The sequence below is a fragment of the Trachypithecus francoisi genome, unplaced genomic scaffold (assembly GCF_009764315.1).
Source record: "Trachypithecus francoisi isolate TF-2019V2 unplaced genomic scaffold, Tfra_2.0 Lachesis_group10, whole genome shotgun sequence".
Classification (NCBI taxonomy): Eukaryota; Metazoa; Chordata; class Mammalia; order Primates; family Cercopithecidae; genus Trachypithecus; species Trachypithecus francoisi.
The window spans coordinates 129829250-129836239 of record NW_022681455.1 but is presented as its reverse complement, the minus strand read 5'-3'; the positions used below and the strand labels follow the sequence as shown (position 1 = coordinate 129836239).

Here is a 6990-nt window from a genome sequence, read left to right as displayed (position 1 = left end):
AAAATACAAAAAATTAGCCGGGCGAGGTGGCGGGCGCCTGTGGCCCCAGCTACTCGCCAGGCTGGGGCAGGAGAATGGCGTGAACCCATGAGGCGGAGCTTGCAGTGAGCTGAGATCACGCCACTGCACTCCAGCCCGGGCAACAGAGCGAGACTCCGTCTCAAAAAAGTAAATAAATAAAAATAAAAATCAATCAATCAGTAAACTCTCTGTCTGCTCCCAGCTGGGGTCTGAGGCGGTTGTCAGTTGCCCGAAGGTGGAGACCAGTGGGCTCTAGTTTACCTGTGCTGTGATGAGGCGGGATCTCCCAGGGTCTGACCCTCCTCTGCTCTGCCTGCCTCTGTGCTCAGGACTGGGAGATGCCCCCACGGCAAAAGTGCAGGAGGCCAAAAGAAAAAAAAATCAAACTCAAAATGGAAACCCAGCACATCCAGGACTTTTTTTTTTTTTTTTTTTTGAGACGGAGTCTGGCTCTGTCGCCCAGGCTGGAGTGCAGTGGCGGAGATCAGCTCACTGCAAGCTCCGTCTCCCGGGTTCCCGCCATTCCTGCCTCAGCCTCCCGAGTCTGGGGACTACAGGCGCCCGCCACCATGCCCGGCTAGTTTTTGTTTTTTTTAGTAGAGAAGGGGTTTCACCGTGTTAGCCAGGATGGTCTCGATCTCCTGACCTCGTGATCCGCCCGTCTCGGCCTCCCAAAGTGCTGGGATTACAGGCTTGAGCCACCGCGCCCAGCCACATCCAGGACTTTAAAAGGGCGAGATCTCTACCACATGTGGTAGACTCTGCCACTGCTCGGCCTACCTGCCCGGACCTCCAGGACTGCTCCCCGGGGCGGGTGTGACCCCATGGGTTTCCCTGCCCACCAGGTGCTTGGAGGCCCCGCCTCCTGACCCCTCCACCTGCACCCGGAAACTTCCCTTCCAGTTGAAACTTGGGGCCTGGAGATCATGGCCAAGGAGAGAGGCTGAGAGGGAACAATGTGATGAGGTGTCAAGTCCCTGTCAGCTGTGCTGGTAAACTCCGTATTTCCCACGGCATTTAAATGCCTGCAGGCAGATTAATAAGGTCTGGGTAGGAGCGCGGCCGTGCGTGCTTGTTCTATCTGGAATGCCAGTTGCTCAGGCTGTCTGCATGTTGATGGCGGCCGGGATTGAGGACAGGCGCGTGCTGGCTTTATCTCGCCCGCGCAGGCTGAGGAGCCTTATCAGGCCCGCCCGGCTGTGCAGCTGCGTCCTCAAGGGCTCCCGCTGCCTCTCGCTGCCTGCTTTGTAATCAGAAGAGAAGTTGCTGTCTTGATATTTCCATTTTTATCTCTTTTATTTACTTCATTTTAATGTGTCTTTCAGGGAATATTTTCTTTGCAACAAGGCAAGGCTGTCTGTAGCTTACATCTTTCTGCGGCCCCTGCCCCTCGGCCAGGCTGAGGAAAAGGGGGTGAAGGGTGGCGGTCTGGGCTTCCCTTCTCCCCAGCACCTCCCTTGCCCACCTCAGCCTCTCCCCCTTGGCCCCGGCCTCGTCTGCTCTCTTCTCCTCTCTTCACCTATCTTTCATCTCCTGCTTTCGTTCCCATCTGCTTCCAGCCCTTCCTGGCTGCCATTGAGGGGGTGCTCCCCAGTGATTCTCCCCTCCGGATCCAGGTCCAAGCCCCACAGCCTCTCTGGGCAGCCCCTGCTGCTCCCCATGCAGGCTCTCCTCGCTAGTCCCCCAGGATCCCAGCCCCAGCACAGCCCCCTCTGAGGCCTCCACTCCAAATGCCAGCTGGGTGCCCCGATAGTGGGGCCCAGGCACTTGGGACCTGGGTGTGGGGCCAAGCCAGGTGTGCCAACACAGCCCACCCCAGTCGAGGAACGGGATGGTTTTGAGAGCGGCCACCATCTCTTCTGCTGCCGCCTGGTCCTGAGAGAGACGCGGTTATATCCCTCTCAGAGGAGGAAACTGAGGTTCCAGGGGGGTTCTCGATCACAGCCACCTTGCACCTGCCACCGCTTGTGACGGAAAGCAGAACGCAGGATGGACGTGGCGTGTGACCCGCTCAGCCTCGCTGACCAAGTGCCTGGCCCATCCGCCGCCTTGCCGCCCCTCCTGTGAGGCAGGGGTCAGAACACGCTCATGCAACAATTCCACGAGACTGCGGCCGGCAAAGCAGGTGGGATGGGCATGGGGCAGGAGCCCACACCCTGACCCCTGCTGAGCCCGGCTCCTCTGTCCCCCCGGCTCCTCTGTCCCCCGGCTCCTCTGTCCCCTGGCTCCTCTGTCCCCTAGCCCCCTCTGTCCCCCAGCTCCTCTGTCTCCCCGGCTCCTCTGTCCCCCGGCTCCTCTGTCCCCCAGCTACCTATGTCCCCCGGCTCTCTCTGTCCCCTGGCTCCTCTGTCCCCCCGGTTCCCTCTGTCCCCCGGCTCCTCTGTCTCCCCGGCTCCTCTGTCCCCCAGCTCCTCTGTCCCCCGGCTCCTCTGTCCCCCGGCTCCTCGTCCCCTGGCCTGGCCCCCGGCTCCCTCTGTCCCCCCGGCTCCTCTGTATCCCCGGCTCCTCTGTCCCACTCCCTCTGTCCCCCGGCTCCTGTCCCCCCGGCTCCCTCTGTCCCCCGGGTCCTCTGTCCCCCCGGCTCCTCGTTCCCCCAGCTCCCTCTGTCCCCCAGCTCCTCTGTCCCCCGGCTCCCACTGTCCACCGGCTCCTCTGTCCCCTGGCCCCTCTGTCCCCCCGGCTCTCTCTGTCCCCCAGCTCCTCTGTCCCCCCGGCTCCCTCTATCCCCCCAACTACCTTGTCTCCCCGGCTCCCTCTGTCCCCTCACTCCTCTGTCCTCTGGTTCCTCTGTCCCCCTGGTTCCTCTGTCCCCCCAGCTCCTCTGTCCCCTCACTCCTCTGTCCCCCAGCTCCCTCTGTCCCCCCGGCTCCTCTGTCCCCCAAGCTCCTCAGTTTCATGTTGTTACTGGACACATCCTAAAACCCAGAGCCTGGAAATGTGACCTTATTCAGAAAAAGGGTCTTTGCGGGAAACTTAAGTGAGGGATCTTGAGAGGAGGTCGTCCTGGGTAGGATGGGCCCTAAATCCAACGGCCAGTACCCTTAGAAAAGACGAGGATGGAGCCAGACGTGCAGGGAAGGCATCTGCGTGCGGACAGAGGCAGAGATGGGAGTGAGGGCCACGAGCCAGGGAGCCCCAGGAGCTGGACGAGGCAGGAAGGGCCCTGTCCCAGCACCTTCAGAGGAAGCCAGCGCTGCCCGCACCTTGATTTCAGGCTCCCATCTGCAGGCTGTGAGAGCCCCAGCGTCCACTGCCACAGCCTCCAGAGTGTTGGTGCTTTGATACTCAGTCAGAGAACACACAGGGACCCCTGCCTGGCTACGGCCCCTCTTGGGCAGATGGCAGAACCTAATCCACTCTGAGTCTGCAGCCACGAGCCTGGAATTTCCCCCAGCGCAGGAATGAGGTGGAGCGCCGGCAGCTCAGGGTGCCGGGAGCCGAGCACAGGAGGCTCCCGGGGTGCTGAGCCCAGGAAACCCGCAGCAGCCGGGCAACATGGTGCTCCCCAAGCACACTCGGCCCCCACATCTCCGGGCCGTGCTGTCAGCACTCCTCCTCCCGGAGGTGAGAGGCTATGGCTTCAGATCTCAGCAGCCTGAATCCCCGAGTCACCACAGGGAGGACTTGCCCGACTCACACGGAAGCTGTGGCTGTATTGAGTGGGGGGTCTTGGCCCCCAACAGCAATCCCAGCCAGCCTGACCCACGCATCCTCTCCCCAGTGATCCAGGCCAAATGGAGTATGGAGCCCACCCCTGGGGAATGGGCAGGCCCAGTTCTCCATCTTCTTCATAAACAGTGAGTGCTGGCCAGGGGCCACACCAGGGCAGAAGCTGGATGGAGGCAGCTGAGGTGACTTTAAAAACTGGGACTCTGAGTATCTGTGGGGTCTGCATGTTGGTCAGGATTTGTTATTTTCCAGAATTCTCTCTGAAGAACAGGAGGTGCTGGAGCTGGCAGAGCACCCATGTGGCTCCTGTCCTTAGAAGGAGAAAGGTCCAGGCTGGAAAGGGCCCCTCCCACTCCCTGTAGGTGCTGAGGGTCTTGGTTGAGTCCTCTATTCCCCACAAGGAAGCAGTGGGCGTGGGGTCACCTCTGACATTGCACTGAGGCTGCGGCACCACTGGGCCACACAGGAGGCACAGCGTGGGGCACTCTAGCGGCCTTGAGCGATTCGGGACTGGAGGAGGAGGGGGCACAGACAGAGGTGGGGGCAGCGGAGGAAGCCGCGGGTATGGGAGAGGCCCCAGCCCAGGGACCGAGATGCGTGCGGGTGCAGGGGACATTTGGGGACTGGGCCATCTGGAGGGACGGTGGACGCATGGCAGCAAGAGAGAAGACAGCGCGGCCTGCCTGGCGTCCGCTTTCTAGGTTGGTGCTGGGTGAGGTGTGCTGCTCAGATCGTGGAAGCACAGAACACCCCAGATGTTCCTTCAGGGTCTGTCTCACCTTCAGAGTCACCTTTCCCACAGCCCTGTCCTTCCCAGAAAGATGGAGTCTAGTGACCGATGAAGGCCGGACGGTGCAGGCCTCCCCACAGTGCCAGCCGAACGGGTCCCTTGTAGGATCTGTGCCAGATCTTCCCGCGGGTCACACGCCCCGTGGGGCCTGCACCGCACGTCAGCCTACCCACTTCCCTTCACAAGCGCGGGTCCTCAACATCTTCACACCCATATCCCGTCCCAATTCTGCTTCCGGAGACATCTGAAGGTGTGGCACCGTTTGACGAGAAACCCAAACCTCTCGCAACAGTGGGATTCCTTCCCCATCCCCACGCCTCACGCCACCGTCCTCACATGTTCTATGACTCAGACCCCACGAAGCTCATGGTGCTGCACACGCACACGTGCAGATTTGTTGTTTAGAAGAGATGACGAGGAGAGGACAGGCGCCTTGCTTACCTGCACGGTCGCACGTGGGCTGTTGCCACACTGCCCTTTGGCGAGTTCCTTACCTTGTGCAGATCACGCAGCTGTAGCACGTTTTGTCATGCGGCTCTTAGGACGGCAAATTTTCTCAGTTTCATTTACTTCAGAGCACTTTTATTTCACCTTCACCTTCACTCTGAGGATTTCTTGCTGGATTTGGAGCGGTGGGGCGGCTCTTCGCTTTCATTCCTCTGCCCTCCGCCCTCCGCCCTCCGCCCTCTGCCCTCTGCCCTCTGGTTTTTGATGAGGAGGCACCGGCATTCAGCACCTCTGGCCGCCCTTTTCTCCGGCTTCTTCCAAGTTTTCTTCAGTTTTCAGCAGTTTGACTGTGCTGTGCCTACATGTGAGTTTCTATTTATCCTGTCTGAAGTTAGCCGAACTTTTTGTGTCTGTAAATTGATGCTTTTCACTACGTCCGGGGAAGTTTAGGCCATTATTTCTCTAAATAATGTGTTTGTGCTCCAATCTCTCTCTCCTCCCATTCGGAGACTCCAGTTACACATGGAGTTGGCAATTTTACATTGTTCTGTAAATGGCTTGGCTCCGTCTCTCTTTTTTAGTGTTTTTAAAATTTCTGTTATTTAGATGATTACCACTGCTCTGTCTTCAAGTTCATTAATCTTTTATTCTATAATTGCAATATGTTGTTAAGCCTATCCAGTGTAATTAGTTTTATTTTGTTTTGAGACAGGGTCTCCCTCTGTTGCCCGGGCTGGAGTGCGGTGGCGCGGTCACGGTTTGCTGAAGCCTCATCCTCCCGGGCTCGAGTGATCCTCCCACCTCAGCCTCCAGAGTAGCTGGGACTACAGGCACCTGCTACCACACCCAGCTAATTTTAAAATTTTTAGTAGCTATAAGATCTCGTGATGTTGCCCAGGCTGGTCTCAAACTCCTAGGCTCAAATGATCCTCCTGCCTCGGCCTCCCAAAGTGCTGGGATTACAGGTGTGAGCCACCGTGCCTGGCCCAGTGAATTTTTTATTTCGGGTGTTATACTTTTTAGTTATTCTGTGAAGCCCTGTCTGTTCACCCATTGTGATCACATTTTTTGCTAAGCAGTTGATCACATTTCTTTTGGGGTGAGGACTGGGATTTATTTATTTATTTATTTTGATATAGGATCTTGTTCTGCTACTCAGGTTGGACTATAATCCCATGATCACAACTCACTGTGGCCTCGACCTTTCAGGCTCAGTCGATACTCCCACCTTCACCTTGGCCTCCCAAGTAGCTGGGACCATAGGCACATGTGCCACCGCTGCCACCATCGCCATCGGGCCACCACCACTGCCACCACTGCCACCATCGCCATCGGGCCACCACCACTGCCACCACTGCCACCACTGCCACCATCGCCAACATCATCACCATCGCCACCATGTCACCATCGCCACCATGCCTGGCAGTTGAGCACATTTCTTTTTTTCTTTTTTGGAGACAGAGTCTCGCTCTGTCGCCCAGGCTGGAGTGCAGTGGTGCCATCTCAGCTCACTGCAAGCTCTGTCTCCCGGGTTCAAGCCATTCTCCTGCCTCAGCCTCCAGAGTACCTGGGATTCCAGGTACCCACCACCAGCTAATTTTGTATTTTTAGTAAAGATGGGATTTCACCATGTTGGCCAGGCTGGTCTTGAACTTCTAACCTCAAGTGATCCACCCACCTCGGCCTCCCAAAGTGCTGGGATCACAGGTGTGAGCCACCATGCCCGGCCAGTTGAGCCCATTTCTAACAGCTGCTTTAAAGTTCTTGTTTGCTAACTTTGGCATCTGAGTGTCTACTACCAGTAACTGCTTTTTCTGTTGACTATGGGCTCTGCGTTCCTGTTTTCCTGTGTGCCCAGCAGTGTGTATGTTGAGTATGGGGATGACGCACTGTGGACATTTCGGATTCTTCTTCTTCCTTTGAAGAGTCTTGCTTTTTCCATCTTTTCCTGCCTTCTCTGGTGTTAACTATATAAAATGCTCAGTCCTCCTCCCCACATCAACTTCTTTTCATAATTTTCTCTTTGTCTTTGGTTCTCTGGAGTTTGAACATGATGTGCCTGG

General features: G+C 57.3%; 1 long non-coding RNA gene across 2 annotated transcripts; it reads left to right on the top strand.

Annotated features, from left to right (window-relative positions):
- The first annotated feature begins 1363 nt into the window (after window positions 1–1363).
- LOC117088225 lies at window positions 1364–5413 on the top strand. 2 transcript variants are annotated; one of them, XR_004439082.1, is made up of 3 exons: window positions 1364–2146; window positions 3743–3872; window positions 4493–5413. It is a non-coding gene; the product is annotated as an uncharacterized LOC117088225 (long non-coding RNA). The 2 variants fall into 2 exon arrangements; XR_004439081.1 differs by lacking the exon at window positions 1364–2146 and having other exon boundaries at window positions 3599–3872.
- Window positions 5414–6990: the final 1577 nt, after the last annotated feature.